Source organism: Rattus rattus, chromosome 10 (assembly GCF_011064425.1).
Source record: "Rattus rattus isolate New Zealand chromosome 10, Rrattus_CSIRO_v1, whole genome shotgun sequence".
NCBI lineage: Eukaryota > Metazoa > Chordata > Mammalia > Rodentia > Muridae > Rattus > Rattus rattus.
Window position 1 is genome coordinate 72,613,820 of NC_046163.1, and position 27,019 is coordinate 72,640,838.

A 27,019-nucleotide genomic window follows, 5' to 3' on the forward strand; every position below is an offset into this window, starting at 1 on the left:
CTAGAAGGGACTCTAAAGTCATGTTTAATCTAGAGATGCTGGACACTGATGTACACACACACACACACACACACACACACATCACACACACATATAAATATAAATATACAAATGTGTGTCTGTGTGTGTCTGTGTGTGTGTGTGTGTGTGTGTGTGCGTGCGTGTGTGCGTGTGTCATTGTTGCTGGAGAAGCTAGCCAGGCCTTGAAAGGTTGGATGGACTACTCAAACTCACACAAGCTTAATAACAAAGAAATTCTGGAATCCAGGTTTGGGCATCTCATCTTTGGGGCTTTTCTCTAAGTGAAATGACTTCTGCTTCTCCATAGAACACAAACATTTTCTAATCTGAACCTAACTTTTGTCTGGGGATTATTCTCTCAGAGCAGTATCCACCTAGACTTTGCTAGGCCTGATCATACAGCTTGCTGTAGAATGAACTGCTTTCCTTACCCTTCTTTTTACTTGTCTGGAAGTCTCACCAAAGCCTGTCTAGCAGGAAGGCTACTTAACCACAAAATGTTGCCCTGGGGCTGAGAGGTTCTGACAAGTCACTGTAGTGGGACTCTCCATTCACCCATACTAGGCCTCACTCTTGGCAAGCAACTCTGTCTACTGTAAACTAAGTAGTTCCTTGTATACTAAGTACTGACCTGAGTATCTTTCCAGTTATGTTTTGGAATCTCTTATCAGGTAGGAATTAGTATGTTCATGTTACTTGTGAACAAACGGAGTGCTATCCAACAGAGTTAATGCTTAGGTTTCTTTGCTACAAAGCAGAGAGCTTGGATTTGTATCCAGAGCTCCATAAATCCTGATGTGTGCTTTTAACCACTGGATTTTACCTTCTCACAACCTTCTTTAAGAACCAGTTATTCCAGCTGCAGTTTTGTTGTGTGATAAGACTTTTCCTGGGGAGACATAACATGCATTACTCACCCCAGAAAGGGATCCCAGTGACAGACCAAAATATGGATATCACAAATCCCAACTTGGTAAACCAATGAGATTTTCAGGTGTTATTTTCAAGAATAAGAGTAAGGGGTTACTTACAAGAACAGACATGACTCATGGGTGATAGTTCACAAAGCTGAGAAACACTGCACAGCCTGAAGGCAGCTTAACAGGTTGGAGAGTGTCATTTCCAAGTAACTCTAGTCTAAACCTCTTCTAGACAGTTTTGCTGGTGAATCTGGTCAGTTTCAGGTACTTCTTGAAGTTATTTTGAGTTGTTTATCTTCCTAGATTAGGAGCTTCCCTGCAGGATAGAATGTTTCATACACATCTCCCCTGATTTTTCATACCATTTCAAGAAGAGAGAAGGAAGGATAGACACACATTTTGCATTCTGTAGAGCAGAGGTGCCCAGGAAACCAGGAACATGGCAGCTGTCAGCTCAGCACATGCTGTCTTGTTTCACTCTCTTCAGGCCTCCTCCTTGGACTCACAGTGGGTGGGGTGGCAGCCTTTTGTGCTACACACAATCCTCAGCTTACTCCCCTTTCTCCAGGCATCACTGTTTGCTCAGAGCTTTCTGAAGGGGACACAAAAGAGAGCTACTGACAAAGCCAAAGGGCTCTGTGTAGAGCAAGGGTCCTGGCCTGAACCCATGCATCTCTTGGAGCCCCCGGATTCTTCTTCAAAGACATTATTTAGGGTCCTTTATGTGTCAGTCATACCCATTCAGAGATGGTAGAGCAAAAGTATCAGTGTGCATGAGGAGGACTGAGAAATGGAGTCATTTTGATCTAGTAAATTGGAAGGGACATTAATGCAATAGTTAACAGCAGACCACTGCACAGGGGATGGGCACAAATGTTCAATCTCTGTTTATGGAGTGTATTCAATTCTATCAATATTGATGCCTGATGCCTTTGATTCTGACACTAATCATTGCTATGAATTAAATTTGCAGTTCTATAATTAGGGTTGCTATTAATAGGGCCCAAAGCTAAGTACCACCATGTCACGTGTCTTTCTTATGGTTGAAAACGGCATCCTTGGAACTCTACTAATAGAGCACACCTGGGATTTGCCAGGAATGATGTGAAAATTATACATTCTATATTTGTACTGGGCCTTTACTGAAATACCAGTGAGCAACAGTGAATCTGGAGAGGGGGAAATGCCTCACAGAGCTCAGGTAACAGCCAGGTGTCTGCTCTTGGAGGCTTAGGACACCCCAGTGAAAATCAGACTGCTCACAAACAAACTTCAGCTCCCACCTCAGTCTAATCTGACATTACCCAGAGACTAGATATTACTATGGTAATTTCTTTCATAGGCTTGAACATGACTGAGAAGAGGAATGTTTCCTCATAGCCTGAAAATCATTAGTCATATCTTATTGATAGTCCCATCTGTGATCACTTCCAAGTAGATGGCTGGGACAGACCCCTCCACCCACAGCCAATTTCAACAATCCTATCTATCGAGCTCTGTAGACAAAGAGAATTTAGCAATATCATTCATAAATAAAGTCCATTGTGCACAAGGGTGGGTTTGAAGAGGGTCCTGTTCCAGGTAGATGTGCAGCATGCTGATCACTATGGCAGCTGAGCTTTCACTGAGAAAGGCACAGTTCTGCCCTAGAGACACTACATGTCTCATTCAACCTCTACCTAAGTAATCATGTGGTTGTCATGCACAAGGATTATCTAACCTCTTTCTGATAGTGTCTGTGTGATGACCCGGTTTCACTTACAATATTAATGTGTCCCCGGTGACACAAGGGCTGCATTAGCCCTGCTCCTTTGACCTCCAAACTGAAAATATTTTTTCTTCCCAGCCGTCAATTATTGATTTTTTTCCTTTTGTATTTTCTGTCAGCTCAAGAAGACCATGATTTGAGTTCAAGTTCTCCATTCTATTTGCTGAGGCTGAGGCCTTGCCTAAGTTAGTTAACCTCTGGGAAATGTAGAGTTGGGGGTTCACCTCTTTAGAGGGGTTGTCAGATCTCCATAGGATGTCTGTGAAGTTGAATCAAGCTGCTTAGCACAGATGCTGCCCCCCATCCCACCTCCCACCCCATCTTTCCTTTGCCTTCCATCCCTTCAGGAATGATGAACAGAAGGGGAACTTCCAAGAGAAAGCCTGCATACCACAACCCCAGCTCCTTCCTTCCCACACTAAAATTTCTTTTAGTTTTGCTACTTTTTTTTTTGTTTTATTTTTTTTTTTTTTTTTGCAGTGGGACCAGAATCTTGGGTAAACTAAAGCCAACCCCAAGCTCAGAAACATCTTTTTATTGATCAAATCTGGCATCCTTGAAACTTTGTTCATGGGATGAGATTTTAGTTGGGTTGTTGTCGAAATTGCTATTGTCATGCTCCTCACTGAATATGGACCTTTGAGCAGTCCCTTTACTGTTGAAAGTTGGCCTGATGGTAGACAAGTCTTCAAGGACTTGGGAACATGGGTAAAAGTATGTGCACATCAGCAAAAATTGGACGCCGCGTCTAGTAGCCTCTAGTCTGTAGGATTTTAAGCACTTCCATTATCTGCCACTCACACCCTACATGTATACCACTCTGTGTAAATACACACTTAAAACCAAGTGTGTACTAAGACGCCAAAGGGTCGTAGCCAACACGAGCATAGAACTTGTTCATTCCTCAATATAAAATCCGAGGACCGGGTGCATAGTTGAAACCATAATACCTGCCTTTTTTTTTATCATTTACCATGCAAGTGTTTTCCTGTACACCCAGTGTTGAGCGGGGGTGGGATTGCTATCAGATAATTGTCGGAGTTGCTGTTGGTTTTATTCCCTTTGACATTGGAGGTTGTCCTGGTGCAGGGCAAGTCCACAGTTCCTATCATGGGTTCTATCCTGTATCCCACACAGCGATACTCATTTTACTCTTTTATCTTACCACTTGCAAAGTCTTGGCTAGTACAACCAGGATCCCCAAATCTGACTTATCCTGCAGGGCTGTATTAGGTACCCTAAAATCCCCCCTTACCTCCAATCTTTCCAGTAATCTAACTGCAGAAGCCATAAACTGCGGGCAGCTTCAGTCTCAGGCAGATTGGTGGTATCCCCAGAGGAATGGCCACAGACAGAAATGGAGGAAAAGCTTGCCCAACCTCCCACAACCATCAAATCAAAGAAATAAAAAGGCTGTCTCCTTGGTGCCTCCCTGATATTTATGTCTGAGCTCAGCAGACACTCCTGGGTTGCAGCCAGTCTGTTTCGGCATTAGTCCATTACACTTTTTATGATGCATGCTACCCACCGCACCCCCACCCCTGGAACGTTTTATGACTGTCCTTTTCATTTCTAGAAAGAGCTCCATGGAATGGCAGATGCCTGCATTTTCCCACTCTTTGGGGAGCTATTCATGGCAGCCTGTCCCAGGCCATAAACAACAGGAGATAAACCACAGCCACTGGCAGCCAAAGCCAAGTATCAAGAAGTTCAGAATGTAGTGATAGAGTTTGGTAGTGTATGGACCAGACAAACCTGGGCACCTGGGGATCATGTCCTTCACAAAAGAGTCAGGGGGCCATTTTAAGGATATTGAATGCTACTACTCTCCAGGTCTCCACAAAGTCTGGAGGCAACTCCTGTCATTCTCCCTCACACTGGTGCCCTGAAACCTCCCATCCTATGACTGTAATCAGAACCAGTCCAATTACAGTCAGGAGAAGAAATTCCTTTGGAATTATCTATCCATTCAAGTGGCTATAGAGACATGATCTCTATACATGCATGTCTCTCACCTCTTGCCTATGCTTCTACATGCTAAAGCAACTTATTTAAGGTATCGATGCCTTTTCCTACCCACTCTCTTTGCAGCATTTACACAGACTCCTTCCTCCTTTCATATTTTTCCAGTACTCTTCTCTCTCACCACCAGGACCAAATCTTACCAATCCATCACACTTCTTCTGGATCATTAAAACTTCAGCCCGGACTCTGGTATCTTGGCAGTGATATTTATTTATCTCAGCTCTTACGTAAGTAAGTCACTTGTGACACAGAGAGAGATAGCATCCAGGGCTAGCTTTGTTCTGTGAAAGGCACCCCTAGAAGAAAACCAACTTCTGAATGAATAATGAGAGGTTTTATACTCTCTGAAAATACATAGACAGAAAGTGAAAAGTGAGTGGGGGGAGAGAGTATAAGGGTAAGGAAGACTAGAGCAGAGCCCTGGATAATTAGGGTATAGGATGGGTTTCTTCCCATTGACCAACCTTCGTGACAGAGCTTCAGAGGGGAGTGGAGGGGATAGTGTTCTTTTTTCCTTATTTGGTTTTGGAATCCACATCAAATGGAATATATGGATGAAACTGATGTGCATTTAAAATGTGTGTACACATCAGACTGCTGAAGACAGTAGCTATTATACTTTGTGTATGTTTTGTAGTAAGCTGCTAAATTATTTATTGGGCACTGAGCTTTAATCTCATAAACCTGCCTTCAGGCCCCCAGCATCAACAGCCTGAGCACTGCATAAACTCCCCAGCCTGCTGCAGCCTGGGCCACTCCAACTAGCAATTGTTCTCACAAGGCCTTTCCTCAGATAAGCTTATTAGCAGTCTATAGGCCCTTCTAGTATGCCATCACTGCGTCTTGGAAATTGATTTGCATGTTGTAAAAGACTAGGGTCAAAACATTCACACACAGTCTCAGACCATGTCAGTCTGAGTTCTTCCTATGTTGGGAGAGAGGAGTCCCAGAAGTCAAAGCAAATGACCAAAGCTATGTTTCCTAAACTGTCCTTTTGCCTCTTTAAATTAAAAAAAAAAAAAAAAAAGAAAAGACTTTTCTTTCTCTCCCTGGCTCACAAGCCTGAGGGTACTAAACTAGGTTTGAGTCTTCTAGTCATGGTCTAAGGGCTTAGACGGTGACAGTGCCCTTACCCTTGTTTAGAGGGTTCAAGTTATGCAGAGATCATTCAAGTCTTTGTCATCTGCTTTGAACTCATCTTGAAATGCTGATAACCCTCCGTCCTAGAACATAGGAAGAAGACACTGGTCCAGAGTAGTCCAGTGACATCACTAATATTTGCAGGTACCAGAACGCTGTACACTATGATCATCACCTAGATATGTCAGCTCATGAACATGGGACCAGTTTGGAAACCAGGACACAAACATTCTCTTATATCTTGGTACCCTGGGCAGTGAAAAACTAAGACCAAAACCAAGGCTCTTGAAATAGAAATTTGACATATGAAGGTTGTGCTTTTTCTCTCTGAGCTTCTATTCTTTGTAAATGGAAGGGGCAAGGCCAGTACTGTGTGGGTTTCATCACTAACTTTACTGAGTAGCTGGAAAATTTAATTCCAGAATTCATGTCCCAGTGATATAACCAAAGAAGAAAACATGTTTTACAAACATTAGTATGTAAAATGTTTAGGGTAAAGGGCTTGTTACTTAAATCAGATTCAAAGCTGTCTCTGACTCCAAAATCTTAAAACACGGTGTCAGTAGTTTTGGGACACTGTATTTGAAGTGGCCAAGTGTTGCCTGGGTTTATGTCAACCTGACACAAGCTAGAATTATTTGGATAGAGGGAATCTTAATTGAGAAAATGTTCCCACCAGATTCGCCCCTGGACAAGCCTGTGGTGCATTTTCTTGATTGATGACTGATATGGGAAAGACCAAATCACTCTGGATGGTACTACCCCTGGCTTGTGATCCTGTGTGCCATAAGAAAGCCAGATAAATAAGCCATGGGAAAGAAGCCAGTAAGTAACACTTCTCCATGGCCTCTGTTTCAGTTCCTGCCTCCAGATTCCTGCCTTGAGTTCTTGCCCTGAATTCCCTAGATGATGGACTACACATAAACTGAAATAAATGCCTTCCTCTCCCACGTTTCTTTTGGTCATGGTGTTTTATCTCAGAAATAGAAAGCTAAGATACACTTTCACTCTAATTTCATCCTTCAGTCAAAGCATCTTAATCTCATATGCTTTGAATATCAAGGATAACTATAATTTTAATGTTTTTACTAATTCCTTGAGAATTTCATACAATGTATTTTTTTTTCTGACATCAAATAAATTTACTAACTATATTGCATAGATTATAAAATAAGGTGAAGCAGTACTGATACAGTATTGGAGTTATTAAAGATTAGGAAGTTTATATTAGGTAGTTTGCCCCATGAATTTAAACAAAACTACATCTAAAACCAGATCAACAATTAAGAGAGTTTGTTTGAGCCTACAAAATGGCTTGTCTCACGGGGAAGAGAACACCGGAATAGGTTAGACTTTCTTCCTATAGCAAGCTCAAATTGTGTCAAACAGTTTGTTTTTTTTCTCCCCTTACAAGGCTTTTATTCTTTTTTTTTTTTTATTCTCCATCTTTATTAACTTGGGTATTTCTTATTTACATTTCGATTGTTATTCCCTTTCCCGGTTTCCAGGGCACCATCCCCTTAACTCCTCTCCCTCCTCTTCTACATGGGTGTTCCCCTCCCCATCCTACCCCCATTACCGCCCTCCCCCCAACAATCACGTTCACTAGGGGTTCAGTCTTGGCAGGACCAAGGGCTTCCCTTTCCACTGGTGCTCTTACTAGGCTATTCATTGCTACTATGCAGTTGGAGCCCAGGGTCAGTCCATGTATAGTCTTTGGGTAGTGGCTTAGTCCCTGGAAGCTCTGGTTGGTTGGCATTGTTGTTCATATGGGGTCTCAAGCCCCTTCAAGATCTTTCAGTCCTTTCTCTGATTCCTTCAATGGGGAACGTTCTCAGTTCAGTGGTTTGCTGCTGGCATTCGCCTATGTATTTGATGTATTCTGGCTGTGTCTCTCAGGAGAAATCTACATCCGGTTCCTGTCAGCCTGCACTTCTTTGCTTCATCCATCATCTTATCTAGTTTGGTGGCTGTATATGTATGGACCACATGTGGGGCAGGCTCTGAATGGTGTTTCTTCTGCCTCTGTTCTAAACTTTGCCTCCCTATTGCCTCCCAAGGGTATTCTTGTTCCCCTTTTAAAAAAGGAGTAAAGCATTTGCATTTTGGTCATCCTTCTTGAGTTTCATGTATTCTGTGGATCTAGGGTAATTAAAGCATTTGGTATTTTGATTGTGTTCTTAGCCTTACCTCAGCTCCTTCTAGATCCTCTCCTCTCTCCTCCCTACCAACCCAACTTGGTGTGATCTCTGTCTCTCTGTCTCTCTCTGTCTCTGTCTCTGTCTCTGTCTCTGTCTCTGTCTCTCTCTGTCTCTCTCTCTCTCTCTCTCTCTCTCTCTCTCTCTCTCTCTCTCTCTCTCTCTCTTTCTCTCTCACCCAAAGAGTCCAATTTGTGTTGTATCCTGGGGTATAGTGATACATCAGAGTTCATACCATTAAAGAAAACTGACTATCCCTCTCTAACATCTATCAAATGTCAGTAGCTCCTTAGCTAAGAGTGGTGCTTTGTTCCCACATTCCCCTCCCTCCATACTGAAATTTTATTTAGCTTGTACAGATCTTGTGTATGCTGTCACGGCCACAGTGAATTCATATATGCAACTTCCCTGTTGTGTCAGGAAAACATTGTTTCTTGGAAGTCATTCACCACCTTTGGACCTTATATATTGACCAGTTGTGGGTCTCCGTATTAATTGTTATCTACTGCTGAAAGGTTCTCTGTTGAGAGATGAGAGATTCACTGCTCTGTAGATATAGCAATAAGTCATCAAGAGTTGTTTCAATGCTATGTCTGTTTAGCAAATTGATAGTAGTAGGTTCTCCCCTAGGGCCTATGACCTATATAGACATAGGTTCTTGACCTTATTGGCAATAATGGACATGAGTTTCATTTCATGGAGTGGACCTTAAATCTAACCAGAATGTTGTTGGTCACTTCCATAACATGTCTCTATTGTACCAATGGGCATATCTCACCAGGCAGGTCATTACTGTAGCTTTCAAGGTTCACTGGTAAGATTTTTTGTTAACTAAGGCTGGGTACCATTTTGTTAACTAAAAATAAAGGTTCAAATGAGTTGGGCCTGCTTGATCATCAGACAGTGTGTACCCCAAATAACAGAAGCACTTTGTTATATTTACTACTGATCATGTACACATACATATACATGTGGGCATGCATGTACACATATGTGCACATACACTTGGATGCACACATTCATGCTTACACACATAAAAAATTGCATATGCATATGCATATGCATCTATGCACATATACACATACTTCCCATCTCCAAACTGGTATCAGTTTCAGGAGAAAAAAACATACCTACAAGAAGTCAGATGCAGAGCCCACGGCCCAGACAAGCTGTGGACCAAGTTGGGTGCTGAGGACTATAACTTCCAGAGATATAGGCTGGGTCATGGTTTTGGTTATAAAGCCAAGTCAGACAGAGTAAGCAGAAAGAGAGTCTAATAATTTGTCCAAGTCTGGGTCGATGGAACCGGATCAGCCAGAAAGTTACTTAGGCCAGCTGGCCTGGTCATCTATGTGTCAAGTGGAAGGCACCCTCAAATCTTTGCTGCAAGTTTTCACACCTAGCTAGGAATCATATAGAGATATTTCTCTGTTACTAGATGCTTGATAAACATCTGTTCCCTGCCAGCTTCAGGTTTCTTCCTGTGCTGATGCTGATGCTGATGCTGGGCCCACTGCAGTAGGTATGGGCTCTTTCTGAAACCCCTGACTGTTAGGAAGTAGGGCAGAAGCAGAATGTGTTAAGAAAAGAGGGTTGATGTAAGACTCTTGCTGTAGTTCCCATCCTATTACCTGCTAAGTAGACAATATTGAACAAATCAGGGAATCTTACTGAGTTCGGTCTTCTTTGTCTGTCAGAATGATTATACCTATCTTACAGAGTCACTTCACATAATATAACAAGGCCAAGTTTACTCTTGTAATACTGGACAGAAAGGGCTCCAGAAATTAGAGCTGTTTACAAGGCTGAGGAAATACCTTAGTCAGTAAACTGTTTCGCTGTGCAAGCTTGAGGATTTTACTTTGATCTCCAGAACCCATGTAAAAATGCCAGACACGGTGATGTCCATTAATGCCAGTTATGGGGAGGCAGAAACCAAAAGCTTCCTGGAGCTGATTGTTCAACCTTGCTAAACCAGCAAGTGCCAAACCAATGAAATACCCTGTCACAAAAAGCAAGGTGAGCAGCATTTTAAGGAAAAACATTCAACATTGTCTTCTGATTTTCACACACACACACACACACACACACACACACACACACACACACACATATATATATATTCATACACACAACATACACACATGTGCAAATACATACCTGCATACACATGTGTGTGTCTAAACACACAAAAACGTGCACATGGGGGAAGTGGAGGGAGAGACAGACAGACAGACACCATGCCAGTATGCTCACCATTTTGCCTTAGGTTGGCTCTTTTTCATAGGCTTAGAGGTGCGAGCAGGAGCCAGTGCACTTGCCTAGCGGGCCTGGTAAACATGGTCGGTAAATTTTCCTTCCTGCTTTGGGCCTTCTGTAAGGATATTGCATACAGTCCAACAACCTAAACCCTTGGTCAACCACAAGGCTACCCAATATGCCTTGTGTTGTGGTAAGTCAGTGACTCAGACCACACACCCTACCTCCACAAAGATGACCATGTGCTGTGAGTTACCACAGCCAGACTCTCCATAGTAACCATACAGAGTTGCGAGGTGGCATGGAAGAGCTGAGTTGCTATTCTGGTTGACCTCTTTGTAGGCTTCTTTCTCCTGAAATCAGTTGGAATCACAAGACTCTTACAGTTCCTGTAGACGCCTTCTAATAACTATCCTCACCACTATCCTTCTGCCTTTTCTGTACATACTTCATGGAAGATTTTCTAGAAGGGGAAAGAAGCTCATTATTGAGACCCCGCTTTGTAGGAGACGTTTTGCCATTCAAATGTGCTCACCTTCTCCTCCCAGCATATTTTACCCATTAGCCAGTACAGGAGAACATTCTGTGTTCTGTCTTCAGAAGGAGTTCCTACACACCCCACTCCCACTGCCTCATCTTTGGTAACTTCTCAGGGTCAGGTTCCAACTTCACATGTAACAGTGAGCACACAACTTCATGGCTTTTCTTCCACACAGTCACCATGTCACCTTCACTGAGCATCTCTCAACCATGGTGACCGTAAAACAAAGTGCAGTGGGTAATTTGGTGAGTTAGCAACGCAGCCTATACCGAAGCCTCAAAGTTCAGCTGGCTCGCAATGCCAGTTAGTGTTCTTGCTGCCCTTGCTGACATTTCTTTGGTACATTGTTCAGAGAGTACCTTTGCAGTACCTGTTGTGTATAAACTTGTAGATCCTTAACAATGGGGGAAGAAAGCATCCAGCAGGCACGTTCCTCCAGCACCCACAATCTACTTGAAGGCACGACACCCTCTTGCTTCATTCTCATTTTTCTAGAGGCAAGGCATGGACATACACTTTGAGGGAACATTGTGCTGAGGCAGTGGCACCATGAACAGCAGGAAGAAGCCTGGGAATCAGATGCCCAAGACTCCAACCAGACGGTGGTAGATTTTGGGGGAGTCACTCAGTTGTCTTATCTCTGAAATGGAGATGTCAATGACTCTTCATTCTTACTCTGCAGTGTTCCAGGGTGGATTTTATGAGATTATATGTAGAAGGACCTGGCCTATCTACCACTGAATTAAAGTGAGGAGTTAATGAGCTTGCCCTCTCCTTCTTTCTCCCTCTGATTGGCAGCCTGGCACACATGCCATTGCATGGGAGCAAGAGCTCAGTATTCTTCTTCTCTTTCCTCCCTGGTTTTCTGAGTACCAGCCTTACATACTCAATAGACATTTTTGTTGCTAACCACTGTTGTATCTTGTTCCTCTGCCCTGTGGTCAAGCCAGGTTGGTTATATTCTTTGATTGCTGATCAGCACCCTCTGTTTTTCTCCCCATCGATTACTTGTGGCATGTACGTGATAGTGGGAAACAACACCAACCCTGACTCAAAAGAAGGAAAAAGAAAGGATATTGGCTGGTCTGGGCCTTAGAGAGAGGATCAGCCATCAACAAACTATGTCCAAAGAGCATATGACCCGATACTGACATAAATGGAGAACATACACAGAAACTCTCCTCATATCTTGCATTGTCTGAGCAGGGCTGAGAGCAGAACATCTTGCTGACATTTTCCCATAGCTCTGGCTGTTGTGATCTGTCTTAGGAAGACTTGGCTGGGAGCTCTTCAGGCTTGCCTTGATGAGGTCAGTTTCAGAGAGTGGAAGCAGAGGAGGACAAATATTCTGATGTCATGTGATTATGGCATTTTCTTCGACAGGTATTCAGGCCCTATTGCTTTTATCTCTAAGACCAGGAGTCTAGTTTCTTACTATCTCTCTCAGACTAAAGAATGGAATTTAACCTCTCTGAGCTAGGTAACAAAAACTATCTTTCTCCTCTTAGTTGGTGACACACCCCTTCCAGTCTGAAGGCCATTACCATTTCCATATGTGGAATAACTGCAGGACTAATCACTCCTGAGTTCTGCTGGGTTCCCCTTCAAGGTCTCTCAGTTCTTTTATTTAATCACCATGGTAGTCATCAGCAATAAAGAAAGCATGAGAGATGCCAAGCTAAGAAGCACAGGGACTTGCCCAAGAATAGCAAATTTTGTAATTCTACTTTAATTAAAAGTAAACAGCAAACAAAAATAAATACTGAAAACTGTCTTGCTGTGCTCCTGCATTTTCACAGGAGCACAGTTCACTGACTGCATTCCATACTATAACTACTTCTTTACAGGTATAGGGCCACCTCTTTTCCACACTACTTCCTTCCTCAGCCCCTGCTTCCAAGACACCTTCCTCAGCAGTGTCATTAAACAGCTGAAGTGGCACCTGCTGCCTTCTCCATCCAAGGATAACAGCCCAACTTTACAGCACACATGAAATGAGGAAGGCTGCAGAGGTGGGATCAGCCTTGGTTTGGTTTTATTTTCTGGTTGGTTTTTCCTCCTATTACATTATTACATTTGTGCTCTCTCTCTCTCTCTCTCTCTCTCTCTCTCTCTCTCTCTCTCTCTCTCTCTCTCTCTCTCTCTGTGTGTGTGTGTGTGTGTTGCATTTTCACCCTCTGTTTATGAATTCCCTTCTCTCAACTCCTACTTTGAAAACCAATGAAAGAAAACCTGTTTCACGATTAAATATTATGTCAACATGCACCTAGGATCTTAATATCTCCAAGAAAAGTCACAGGGGCCATCTCCACCTACACAAGACTTTAACAGTGGAGGGAGTAAGAATAAAATGGAAAGCCATCCCAACCTTTATTTCCCTTTTCCTGGGCCTCATTCCAACAAATGCTGATGCAGGGCAATGCAGACAGTGAAAATATGCACTGAAAGAAAACAGATAACTCCCCTGAAAACCATTCCCAAGGTCTTCTCCATGTCTAGTACCTCTCCTATTTATTTATTAATGGTGTCCTCATCAGAAGATGTACTAAATCTTTGTGGCCTTAATGGGGGTTAAACCTGACACCTGCTTTCTATATATTTGTCCACCCACAAAATATGACACCCACTGTAAAGCCAGAAAGGATCCCATCCTCACCTGTACCAGGCCCTCAGCATGAGGCTCCACGGACCTGCTCATTTCCTTTTGGTATCAGCTGGAACTCAGATACAAGACCTCTTATTATTTTAAGGTGATGGGTCAAAAGCAATAGGTTTTTCAAAACCTTCAGAAAGAGTTCAACAGGAATAAAGTAGCAGCTTTGAGAAGCTAAGTTGTGTTTGCCAGGGGTTGGGGACTGGAGGAATTGGGTTCCTTATGGCAGTTCTGCAAAGATCTAGCTGTGTTTGTGGGACCCATCAAACCAATGAGTCTGCTGGGATTTGTGTGTGTGTGTGTGTGTGTGTGTGTGTGTGTGTGTGTGTGTGTGTGTGTGTGATGAAAAAGGTTTCTCGGGAATTCTTGCCAAGTCTTTAGTAGCTATACATGTACGCACATGCTCATACACACACTGTACACATGAACACATGTGCACGTATGTATGTATGTATGCATGCATGCATGTATGCATATATGTATGTACACATGAGGAGGACGAGTCTCTGAAATAGGAACCTGACCTGGGATATTTCTGCAGTATCTCTGTCCCCTGAGAGAAAGAAATAGGAGCACCAGAAAAAGTACCCTTGGTCTAAACCCAGGACCCGTCCTGGACAAAGCCTCCTTACTGAAATCCAGGCTTTGAGCCACAAGTTTATCTATAACTCTTCAGTTGGGTTCTTGGAACCTAGAGGATAACCTACAAGGGAATTGTTTGAAATTTGGGGTCCTGGGTAACTTTATCTTCAAGGCAGAGTGTAAGAGCCTGCATGCTATTTTTGAAAATGTGGGGGTGTCTGAAAGAAGAAAAGGCATGGCCGAAAATTCACTTTTGCTCCTCCCCCACCCATGGGAAATGGGCTCAGTTGCACTTTTGGCCTTGGAGGAACACAGACCCTGATTTAGAGTCCGGAGCCTGTTTTGCTGGGACCATCTGTTGGCTCCTTGGATCCTGTAGGAACAGCTGAAGCTTACAGAGAAATTGGATGAAAGATTCTTTACAGAAATTACCCTGGAACACCATGGTGCATGTGTGTGCACATGTGTGTAAGCACTCTACTAGCTTTCTCTCCACCAAGGGACCTCCTGGGGTAGGTAAGCAGCCCCCGCCTGTAGGCGGCTTAGCTGGGTGTGCCCTGTACCTACTTTGACATCTCTCATTCCATCTTCATCATGTCAACAGTTTTAAAACCAAGTGAAGCATCACTGCCTCATCACAGCCTGGGTCCCCCAGCATGTTTCTGCCTACACTGCCTTAGTGGAGGCCAGGGGCAAAATGAGTAAGCCAGTTAATGACACCACACCCACCTTATCTAGGGCTTGGCTTGGTATACTTTCTTTGACTTTTTCTAAGCAAGGGTGTGGATTTGAGGCAAAATGTTATTGCAAAACCTGTTTGGCTATAGCTGCTTGCTGGATTTCTCCTCTGCTGTGCATAGCTCAGCTCCTCCCAGGTGGGTTGAAAAGTTTAGTATCAGAAAGAGACTCGTGGGCTCCAGAAAGCTTGCAGGCTGGCAGAAAGAAGGTTCTTATACGCTCTCCCCACCTCCTCAGCTCAACCCACACACACCCATCCTTAGGGTTACTGGTGTTTCATTCCTCGGTAGCACGCTGTGAATATCTAGGGGGAATAAAAAAATAGAAACTGGACTATAGTAAGAACTTTCTAAATTATTTTTGAGATTTTCATACAAGTATATATATTGTGCGCTGAGCATATTTCCCCATTCTTCAAATCTTGCTTTCCTTCCCCTTCCCCTCTATAGTCTCCTTTGTCCCATAGAGAATTTCAGTCATATGTACAAACATGATTTTATATGACCATATAAAGTCTAGGAACCACCAGTGAAGCAAACGTCTGATGTTTGTCTTTCTGAAACTGGCTTAATTCATTCACTGTGATTATCTTCAGTTTTATCCATTTTCCTACAAATGACATAACTTTGTTGAGTTTTTTTTTTATGGCTAAAAAAAATTCCATAGTGCATATGCCACATTGTATGCCACGTTTTTCTTTTGAATTACTGTTGGTTCCATAACTTACCTGTTCTGAATGGTCAGTACTATAGTACTGTGCAGTTGTCTCTGATGTGCTGACTTAGGGTCCTTTGAGTAAATACTCAGGAGTAGGATAAGCTGGCTTATATAGAAGATTTATTTTTAGTTCTTGAGAAACCTTCATACTAATTTCCATAGTAGCTGGACTAATTTACTTCCTGACCAGCAGTGCATTAAGAGTCTTCTTTGCCAATTCTTGCCAGCATGTCTTGGTTTTTGTTTTCTTAATGATTGAAATTCTGAATAGGCTGAGATGAGACCTCAGTGTAGTCTGATTTGCATTCCTCTGATGGTGAGTGGTCTTGAACATTTTTTCATAGTTCTTTTGCAAACTGCGTGTTCATTTTTTAGTGCATTTACTGATTGTGTTGTTTGGTTGCTTTCTGTTTAGTTGTATATTATAAATATGAGTCCTTTCTCAGGTGTGTAGCTGGTAAAGGTGTTCTCCTATTCTGTAAACTGCCTCTTCTCTTAATTGTCCAGTAAGAACTTTCTAGAATGGAACTGTCATAAAGGTAAAGTGCTCTGTGTGGTTAGTGGCTAGTTCACTAAGTGGTACTATCCCAGAGTGTAAAGTAGAAACAGCCTAGAAGAGTAGGACTCCATTGTAGCATGATAGATACCCCTCAGTTGCCCAGGCAAAAAGAACATTTTCTTATTTGCCTCTGTGGAAACAAGTTTCCCAGTCCCAAGCATCACACAGGCTCTTCCTGTGATCTGTTTCCCAGGCAAACAAATCTAAGGGGCAGAGTGTTCAAGAGTGAGGCCCTGCTCCCCACAGGATGCCCCACACCATTCCTACACCTGGCTCCTGCTCCAGTCCACAGTGTGGGACCAGGCAGGGGCTTAGTGCAGTGGGGCTACAGCTGTCTATATCTCCTTGCTCCTCCTCTCTGCTCTTCATGTAAGCATAGGCTCTTAGCTGCTGATGGTCAGCAGAGTCCAAGAGGCCTAATTCCAGGTCCCTTTGTTCCTTCTCCCTCCCCCATTCTCTGTGGAGGAAGGTCAAAGAAGAAGGAAGAAATAAAGAATGGAAGACAGAGTGAGGGTGAAATGGGATGTTGGTGACATTGAATAAAGTGGCTCTATAAGGCTCTCTGCCCTCTCGTTCAAGTTGAACCTTGTCTGTCTTATAAGCCATTGGTGACTTCCCCTTGTCTAACATGCAAGTCACCAGTCTGCCTTCTTCCCATATACATAAAACCACATGTGCCTCCTTCCAAGTTGAGGCAGATCCATCTGTGACCTTTGTTCCTCTCCTCATCCTTAGGTTGGTGAGGGAGGATCCCTAGCAAAGCTGTCCCTTGCTCTGCTAGACTGAATGCCATAGGCCTTCCCCTTTGAGTCTAACCCTCCTGGTGCATTTTGGGCAAATGGGGAAGAGAGAACAACTATTTTAGGCCAGGAGGTTGGCAGCTTACTGGGCTCCACATGAGAAAAATGCCTGCTGAACAAGAAGCTGTTTATTCTGACTTCACCCCCATGGCCACTATTTGTTCCCCAAGCCAGGGACATGACCACCCTTTTGAATGGACACTCACTGACCAGGCCTGACAATGGGACCCCACTGATTGAGCTGCCCACCTTAGGAACAATCTGGAAGCCACGTATGTTGCATGCAGAAACTTCCTGCTCAGCTCCTTTGCTTTCTTTTGTCAGCAACGGAGAGCACAGAGCTCCCGTTGAGCAACTAACTGGTAAAACAATAGCACCTATGCCTTAGTCTTCCTTCATGCACAATAGCGACATTGCACAGCAAGGCCTTTCCAGAGCTATGTTTCATTGGTGTCATTTGCTGGGCTTTCTCCTGGCATGGAGAAGACCACATTTATAGGATCTGGAAACGAGCCGTGCAACTCCTGCGGGGTTTTGGTGGTTCTGAGCTTAAGAAGAGATGGGCTAACTATGTCTCTCCCTGCTAGTTTATATCCCTGTTTCCCAGGTTCTAAGCTCTGAGATTGAGCTGAGCTAAACTAATCTATACAGTTAATGTAGGGAGAAAGGAGAGGCTAGGAATATAAACAAACTTTATTTTCTATAGCAGAGAGGAAATCAAATAATAGAAGGAACTTCCTAAATTGGAGATCTCCCAGGAACATAGCATTTCCTTTCATTTTTTAATGTTTTGAGAACTTTATATACGATTACTATATTTACATCTTTTCCACGCATTCCTCCATACTGCAACTCTAAATCTTCCCTACTTCCTCTCAAATTAGTGACCTCTTATTGTTGTACACACACACACACACACACACACACACACTCACTCACACACTCACATACACACCACACCACATCACACCACTGAGTCCAGTTAGTGTTACTTATATGCATTTGTACTTAGGGATGGTTACTTGGGGTTAAATAAACTATCAGGGACTCCCTAAGTTGAAGAACTATAGGCAAACTGTAGGCAGCATTTCCTTTCTATCAATACTCTGAAACAGAACAAACTTTAAAGTGTTCATTTATACTCTGAAAGTTATTTTGCACGACATTTCTAGCCTTCATCCACAGACCATGTTGCTGTCAAAGGTCTTAGGCTCATGGGAGCCTGATCTGCAGATATAGAAGAGGTGGACTCTAAGAGGAGTGCCTCATGCACACGCAGGAGAGAGGTGGAATCCCCCTTTCAGCCCTTTCTGGCTTCTGACCTTTACAACTCTCTTGCTGGTGATCCTTAAATTACTGAGCTGTCCACCCCTCAGGGAGGTGGGAAGTGAACAGGGCTGACAGGAGCTGGAACAGAAAAAATATGGGATAGAGGTCAAGGGTTGTTTCACAGTATGTTTTGGCAGAGAAGCTGGGAGTGGGGGAAGGGTAGGGACCTGGACTTTCATCCTCCCAAGCTCCCTTATATTCAAAGGAGGGTTGTCAACTTGGGCTGTGATTGGGAACATGTGTCCCAAGGAATAAAGACATAGATCACAAGAATACATACCCAAGGAAGGATGGGTAGACAATGCTACCTTTTCTTGTTTACTTTCTGTCCTTGTTTCCTCAGTCCTAGGAGAAGACCCCGTGTAGTCCTTGTGTTTTGTTTGGCCTGGCTGAGGAAGCTGCACATAGGGTAGATGGTGTTCCTTGGAGTTCAGTGGCAGGTGCTACTCTGCTGCCTCTGGTGGCCCTCAGTACCTCCATCTTTGCTTGCTAAGAGGAAGGGTTTAAAGATTCAGACCTACAAGCTGGAATCTGTGCTCACAAAACTGAGAGTTTGGAGCTCTGTCACCCTCCACGGCACACAGCAGGAGACACCATAGCACAAGCTGACCTATGCAAAGGCTACTTGCTTTTCTTATCTGTGACTCCCCGTTCCCCTCATTACAGCCTTCCTTATACATTCGCCTTGGTGCCTGAACTGGTTCTTCACACTTCTTGTGAAGTGAGGTCTAGACTCCAGCCCACAGCCTATCACAACTGCAGCAGATCCTCCAAAGTCTCAGCACAGTGAGAGGAGGAACCTGTGTCTCCTCCATCCTTATCCTACCCCCTACAAGCTGTGTGTCTCGGGAAGGATATTTAAGCACAGTGACTCAGGTTCAACCTCTGAGAGATAGGGCTGATCATCACACCTTCCTATGTATGAGACTGATTGTAAATGTGACTACAGAGGTTGCAGGGCCCTGACATTCAGAAGGGCTGTAAGCATTGTCTTTCTGCTGTTCCTCTCTGCCCAGCCCTCTTCTCTGTTGGTGGCTCACTAATACATGAACAAAGTCAGTCCATTCAGTTAGCCATGGCCACTGCCGAGCAGGTTCCAGGTCAGCTGAGTGAGCATCTCTGTGAGGAGACTCTGGCCTCCCTGCACTCAAGAGATGCCCGCACCTCTGCCTCTGCCTGGCCCCTCTCTTGTTGACACAGAGGCGTTTCCTCTGCTGACAGCTTGAAGACAGGTCATTTTTCTTTCCCTCCCATATAATGGCCTTTACTCCCCATTCCATCCCCTTTCCAACCTTAATGACTTTAACATATACACAATTCTTTAAAAAAAAAAAATTGTACAAGCCCCAGTGAGCTGCTTTAAAGCTCTGTTGTCCAGAAGAAACAACCTCAGCACATGTTCACAAGTTACTGCCTGTGATGACAGGGGGCCTTGTGCTAATTTCCTCCTGTTTGAAGCCCCACAGTGGGGGCTAGGCTGAGGCAGCTAGCAGGAAGAAAGCAGACCAGTTCCCCTTGCTCCTTCTGTAAACTGCAGCATTTGGGAAATCGTTTCACGCAGGACAATCTTGAAAGACAAGAGTGATGTCCCTGGGCCAGGTCGACAGCTGGGGACTATCATGGAAGGTACTGCCAAATCTTCTCTGGAAATCTGGGCTCTCCATTCTGTCCCAGGGTGGAGAAAGGAGAGAGAGCATCAAGAAAAAGTCTAACCCAAGTCATTTAAGGATAGTTGAAGCCTCATACCCTGTTGGTGGAGGCTAACAGGGCGACAGGGCCCTCACCTGCCTGCAGTAAATATTGCCCTCTGCTACCCCGGGCTGCCTTATGCTCTCTAGGATAGTCTGTGACCCTGGGAATAGTCAGGCAGAGGAGAAGCAAGATGCTGCTGCTTCAGCTGCCTCGCTAGTCCTCACCTGGCCCAGGAATGACTGACTACAGGGTGGACATGTCAGGAGGGGAGAGGACAGAGAACTAGGAGCCCCAGCTGCACAGCTGGCAGGGGAGTGGGGCTGGCTAGAATCCAGGATTTCTCTAACTCAAAAACAAGGGCCCCAAAGCTAGAACCTTCCCCGCTTGACCCAAGGCAGAAAAGTGCCTGTCTGACCTTGCCTGATTGGTGCTATTATCATCATTATTGGTAATATCACAGTCATCAGCCTGTAATTTACCAGTTTCAATGGCAAGGACGCTTAGGGCTCCCCTGGGCCTTCATGGTAAGAGATAATAGCTGTGGCAGCCTCCCCACCCCTCACTCCCCATCACTGACCTCAGTACTGCTGCCCCTTCTGTGTTACCAGAGACTCCCTTGCCCAGGCCTGGACCTCTATCATCATGGTGAATACTTGATGGCACGAGTCAGTGCTAGTGCAAAAGGGAGGAACATTTGTGGTAGAAAGCATGTGCTCCTCTCTTTGAAGACAAGAAGACTTCAATCCATGTCCTAAGCCAGTGGTTCTCTGGTGTAGTCATTTGTCAGTTTCCTGGAAGGCTCATGATGGAGATACTAGGATTTACCCCAGAATTTTTCCTTGGCCAAGTCTGAAATGGGGCCTGAGTATTTTTTATCCCCTGATGCTAATCTTACAAGTGTCTGGATAATCCTAACAATGATGCTGTTGGCCAGGTCTAAACAACCCCCCCCCCCATTTATCATCCTAAAGTGGCTATATTTAGAGTTTCACAGGAACTCTTCTAATCCCCCACCCTCATAGATACAGGTGTTTACATGTGCCTTGTCAATACACTCAAAATTGAGTTCCTAGCAAGAGGGCCTAGGGCCCAGGTACAGTGTGAGTGTGTGTGTGGGGGGGGGTGTTGTTTGCTCTATACCTAAGGACCCCCATAGAGAAGGTAGAGGCACACATCACCCTAAATTGGCATTCTAGGCCTTCTCTAGGAGGCTGGGACCAGCCATCCTGACTCACTATATATGCCTTTGTGGGAACGCTGGACCCCTGCCAAACTCTCCTCCCACAGTCAGGCCTACTCTCATGCTTCTCCACCTGTTCCTGTCTCTAGCTGAGCTTCAAGCACAGCAGAATGGCACTATCCCCACTCCCACCATCCCCAAACCTGACGGACACTCATCGCACATTGTGTGCACCTTGAAGCCAGGTTTTCCAAGGCTCTTGCAATGACTTCTCTTCCTCTGCTCTGAGAAAGCTTAGGGACATTTTTTTCCTGCAAAAACAGGGTCTAGAGTCTAGCTTCTCTCTGCCTTCCCTTTTGAAGAAAGAAAGAACACAGGTACTAGCATGCAAGTCCACACTGTAATGTAGAAGCAGTCAAATGCACTCATATTATATCCCAGAAGCAGGAGCATATTCCACCTGGGATGTATTCAAGCCTCAGGAGAAACCCATGGTTATTTTTAACTAAGATTAGAAATCTCAAGGCATACTCTACATATGGGCAGCATCTAGCCCAGTAGTCCTTGAACTGGAGAGTTTGTCACACTCACCTTACAATTTAACTGCATTCACCACAGGGTTTCTAACGTAGTGTACTGGACTGGGGAAGGAACTGAAAACTGGCATTGCTAGCAAGTTCCCAGATGAGAACACTGCTGCTGGCTAGAGACCCATTGACCCAAATGTCCAGGCCATTGGCTCACTGCTAGCTGGTCCTACATGGGTCATTTGTCAAAACTACATTGCCCATCCCTGGACAAGGTAGCACTTTTTCTGTGTTCTTCTGAGTTCCCTTAGGAAAAAATGTGACTAGCCTGAAACTTCCATGTTACCTCCTTCTGAAGACTTGATTACTGCAGTAAACACTCTTGTGAGGCTTACTCATTGCTACATTCCTAGAGCTCAGCATATATTCTTTTCTAGTCCTCATAATAACCCCAGGGGTATTATCCCATTTTCTAAAGGAGACAACAGAAGCAGGGAGATGTTCAGGTAGTATAGCTGGCAGAGGGTGGGGCAAGTCTGCAACCAGACAGTCTTGTTCCAAAATCTGCATTTCCATCTGGTTTTCACCCAGTGAACAGTGAGGCCCTGTGTTAGATTCGGTATAGGCTAGCTAGGGAAACTGGAAAGGTGACTCACACACAGCACTACCATGTATTAACGATTGGGATAGCATCAAAACAGATAGTTATCAGTACCAGTACTGAGGGCCGGAAGTACAAGAAATGAGTAACAGTCTATGAGAGTCAGACACATATCAAAGAAAATCAGGCATTTCAGCATGACTTGTAAACCCAAGGAGTTTAGAGCTGGAGAATAGACTGAAGTCCACTTTCTGACAGCAACCAGTGTGTGCAAAGGCACTGTGTGTGTGTGTGTGTGTGTGTGTGTGTGTGTGTGTGTGTGTGTGTGTGTGTGTATTCAAGCCCAGCACGTCCAGTGAACCATGAATTGTTTGAACCAGAACAACTCAGATCTATGCTACACAGGAGTTGCTGTCAGCAAAGACTGATTGAGGGTCTTGCTGCTAGCAATCTTGAAAGGCATTCTAGAAGGTCTGTCTTTTAGTAACAAGAGGAACCACCAAGGTCTTTCAATAAGTAGGGGCACACTCAAATGTGCAGTTATGAAAGGACTACAGGGTTTAGCCTTTAATTCGGCACGGGCTGCATTCTGGACTGACCAAGCTTCCTCCTCTTTCTTCCTTCCCTCCTTCCTTTTTCCCTCACATATCCTTAGTGAAGTCTAGGTTTACTCTAGAACATATTATTTGCCTAGACTCCTTTCACAGTCTAGCCTACTTGGTGACAGTCTTCTTAAAGCTTTTCTTCCTCCATCAACATCCTGACAATTCATCTTCTTTTATATCCCTGATTCCATCACAGCTATGACCATGCTGTATATAGCCTGAGAGCTCACACTCAGGGTGGCTAAGTTTCTTGTTCCATATGGTAAGACAGATTTTGTTATGTGCAAGCCTGGAGGAATATAGAGGTCATAGGCAGTCCCAGACCTAGTTTCAAGCACTAGGGCTCCTCTTCAGTATCGCTCTCTCTTCCAGACCTGTCCTTTGATCAAACATGCTATAGACACTAATGACTCCTCTGACTTCCACCTCCTCACTTGTGAAATGGCAGACTCCTCTTTTCCTCTTGTGTTTAGCAGTCACTATGACCTTAGATCAAACTAAAGCCATTGTAAGCTTAAAAGTGGAAAGCAGGAGAAAGGAAAGGATCTGAAAAGTTGCTTCAGACAAGGACAAACTACCTTGAATAGGAAGTCAATCTGGATCCACCCTGTAACCCCACCTAAGCCTCTAGGTATCTTTTAACTGTCAGACTCCAGTCTCCGGTTGTCAGGCTTGGTTATACACTCTGAGGAAGATTACCTTTCTTAACTTTCCATTAAAGCTGACCTCTGTACTCCAGGGCCTTATTCCCCATTGAGTCTATCAATTGTAGTAATACCCAATTAGCCTTCTCAGGCTTCTAGCCCATTTACCAGGAGAATGAGGGTTACTGTTGAAGACGTCGTTCCCTCAGGCCTCCACCTCAGGCCTTAAAGCCAAGGGCAGAATCAAGTAAACAAGGGTCTTCACCAGTTGTCTTGGCTGTTTAGGGGCCTTCTTTGTCCTGATAGGATCTTTCTGGGGTCACATTAAAGAGTCTTCCTTTAAGTCAATACCTTCTATCCCTTTGTAGGTGTTATAAACCTATAAAACCTACCAGAACTGGAATGATACAGTAGAAGGGAGCTGACTCCTCAGAAGCGAGTGTCCACTTTCCATGCTTGAGACCTTATCACTGTGAGATGATCATCTGGGACTAATAGCCCAGTCTGAACAGTAAGAGCATAATGTATGCTCCCCTTCAGCTCTTCTCTATCCTCCCCTTGGCTTTCTCCCCAGGCATTATCACTTTAGATTCCATATCCTCTTCATGGAAGAGTCTCCAGTTGGCACACCTTCATTTTCCAGCTTCTGCTGAGTCTTTCTCTTCGGAAGAGATGGTGGACAGCCATGGTGACCTGTTTCTAAGGCATCCAGGAACTTCTACAAAGCTGTTAGTGTTCAAAGTATTAACCGCAGCTGACTCCCAGCTGTCCCAGCTTTCCCAAAACAGGAACAGGCCAAACCAGGCCAGAGAATTTCCAGCACTGGGCAGGTTTCAGATCAGCAGGGGCCAAATCCAATTTCCCTTCCATCTCAAAGACACTGAGGAAGACTACAAGACTCCAGTTTGATTGCCTGGAAAAGAAGAAGCTGAAAGGCTATTAAGGTGTAGGGTAACCTTCTAGGTCTAGGCCTGGGAGGAACTCAAAGCAAGCAAAGGAGTAGGGAGATGGCTTAATTGTCAATAAAACATGTGCCTTCCGAGCATGAGGACGTGCATTCCATCCCCAACACTCATGGAGAAAAGACCAGGCATAGTGGTTCGTGATAGTAAGGCCAGCACTGGGAGACGGGCAGAATCCTGGGGCTTACTGTCTGCTCTGTCAGCTTACTGCCTATCAACCTCTGGAATCTTAGCATCTTCCTAACAAGGACATGGAAATTCCTCTCAATTGCCACTGATGGCTTAGATATGCAGACTGCCACCTGTCTGTTCTACCCTTCCTTTCCAGTTTCCATTCTGTGCTCTGCTCTAGTCCATCTCCTCCATATGTTCTCCACATCTGGCTGATAACCATCCAGGGAGCTGGACAGTGCCTTGCTTCCTCCCTCTAATAGCCCCTGCCTCCTCCTATCACCACCAACTGATGATCCTTATGACTCTACCTTCTGTGTTCTCCTCCTCCTCCTCCCCCTGGCATCTCTGCAAGAATAGAACAGTACTCCAGAGAGTTGTTCCCCACCATCCCCCAAGCAAATAGTTGCCAGGCCTTTCCAAGTCTCCACCTCCTTCTTTCCCACATTTTAAGCTCCTGGCTAAAAGTAGCTAGTACAAGTTGGTAAGTACAGCTCTTGCAGTACTAAGCAAGCCATGGACATATTTGCAAAAACAAAAACCTAAGAGCCAGTTATATTGTAACTGCTGGGGAGGACTCTTCCCCAGGACACATTTGGCCTGACACATGTATTCTACTAACTTCTCTTTTTTGTTCAAAGAGCTGAATCTTTGGGTCTCTACTTCCTTCTCTGATGTATATATTTCAGTGTTATGTATATACATGTATCTATAACTTCTCACAGTACACATACACATGGTGTCTAAATGTATGTACAAAATGTCTGCATTCACACACAACTACACATGCATGCACAGTGTCTGTGTGTATATATATGCATATAGTATGCATACATATGCAGACATGGGCTCACTGTGTCATTGTGTGCCTATACAATGTCTTCACATATGCAATGTCTATGTGTATTCAATGTCTACATATATGTATACAATGTATACATATATGTATACAATGTATACATGCATGCACACTGTGTCTCCAGTGTTTGCACATGCAAAATAGTGCCTGCCTATATACATTGTCTGCACACAGCATCTGCATGAATGCACACAGTCTCACAGTATCTCCATGTATACTCATATCCTGCGCTGTGGAATGCTTGTGCTCAGGCAACATTTTCCAGAAATGAGAGTTGAGCAGGCTGCAGTAACAGATGCTGTCTGAGTTGTAACTGGCTGCCCTCTTACAGGTCAGGCTGGTAATGAGAGGATTAGCATTAGTTCCCCCATCTCATCCCCAATATGCCTAGTTAATGCTGGTTCAGCTGGTAACATTTTTATTGGCAAGACCTCCACTTACCCTTGAGATGGGCTCAGTACACTCACTTGGCCCCAGCCCTTGATCTGTCTGCATAGTGGGAGGCACTCAGTTGTCCTTACATCTTCTGCAGATGAGACTGCTCTGCACCAAGGATCAGTCTGTTCCTTGGTCCCACTGCAGAGAGATACTAGGCTGAACCACAGCAGGCTCCCACTGTGCCACATACATGCTATTTGATATTGAGAACTTCACTGGGATTCTCTGAGACTTCCTTGTATTGGCTCTTGATGAATATAACATGGGGCTCACAGAGCTTATTTCAAGATAATTAAGGCAATTAAGATAATACATTCACACATGGTAAGCATTCAGCAAATCCTAGATAAGTCTAAAATCTAGCTAGAGCTCATGATGTAGGAAACTAGAAACATGGGATTTTCAAGAGACCTTCAGAAGCCTCACCAATCACATATCCCTGGTTTCGTGGAAAAATGACCACAATGTTAGAGGACACATCTAATGCTTCCTGCACCAGCTCATATTCTGAGTACTTTAGATATACCTTCTTAGAAGTTTTTATATGGAGTAACTGGACTCACAAGCACCAGTAACCTGAATCCATCTTGGAGAGCTTGGCTCTGAATTTTGCTCTTAGCTATTTCTAGCACTGCTTCTTGCACGAGTCAGTAAGACAGCTATACCCAGAGAAAGCAAGACTGACTCAAAGTCCTCTATTGTTATACTCTTCACCAGATGTGGTGGCTTGAATAAAGATGGCCCCCATAGATTCATAGGAAGAAGCATTATTGGAAGTGTGACCTTTTTGGAGGAAAGAAGTTACAGTCCCACATCTGTGAATGAGAATAAACAGCAAAGTTGCTGTTGGCCAAAGGTATGCTGTAATCAGCTCCTCTGAACATCTAGGATTTGTTAGAGAAGGTTATAGCAAACTGGGAACAGTCAGCAACCAGTGAACTCAGAAGCCAGACTCCACATGATGAGGTAAGTGTCAGGACATGTGCTTAACTCAGCTGCCTTGTGCTGAGCTCAGGCCTTTGTGAGTCCTAGATGCCAGTCACAGCTGAGCAGTGCTGGGGCCATGTCTGGTAAGCAGTGCAGGGGAAGA

At 44.3% G+C, this 27,019-nt stretch overlaps 1 protein-coding gene and 1 non-coding gene across 2 annotated transcripts in view; one reads left to right on the forward strand and one right to left on the reverse strand.

The window, feature by feature from the left end:
* Nucleotides 1-27,019, forward strand: part of Plxna2 (plexin A2) — a 195,455-nt gene that overhangs the window by 39,013 nt on the left and 129,423 nt on the right. The window lies entirely within an intron of this gene.
* LOC116911814 lies at nt 7,167-7,297 on the reverse strand. The gene has a single exon (XR_004389353.1). It is a non-coding gene; the product is annotated as a small nucleolar RNA SNORA28 (small nucleolar RNA).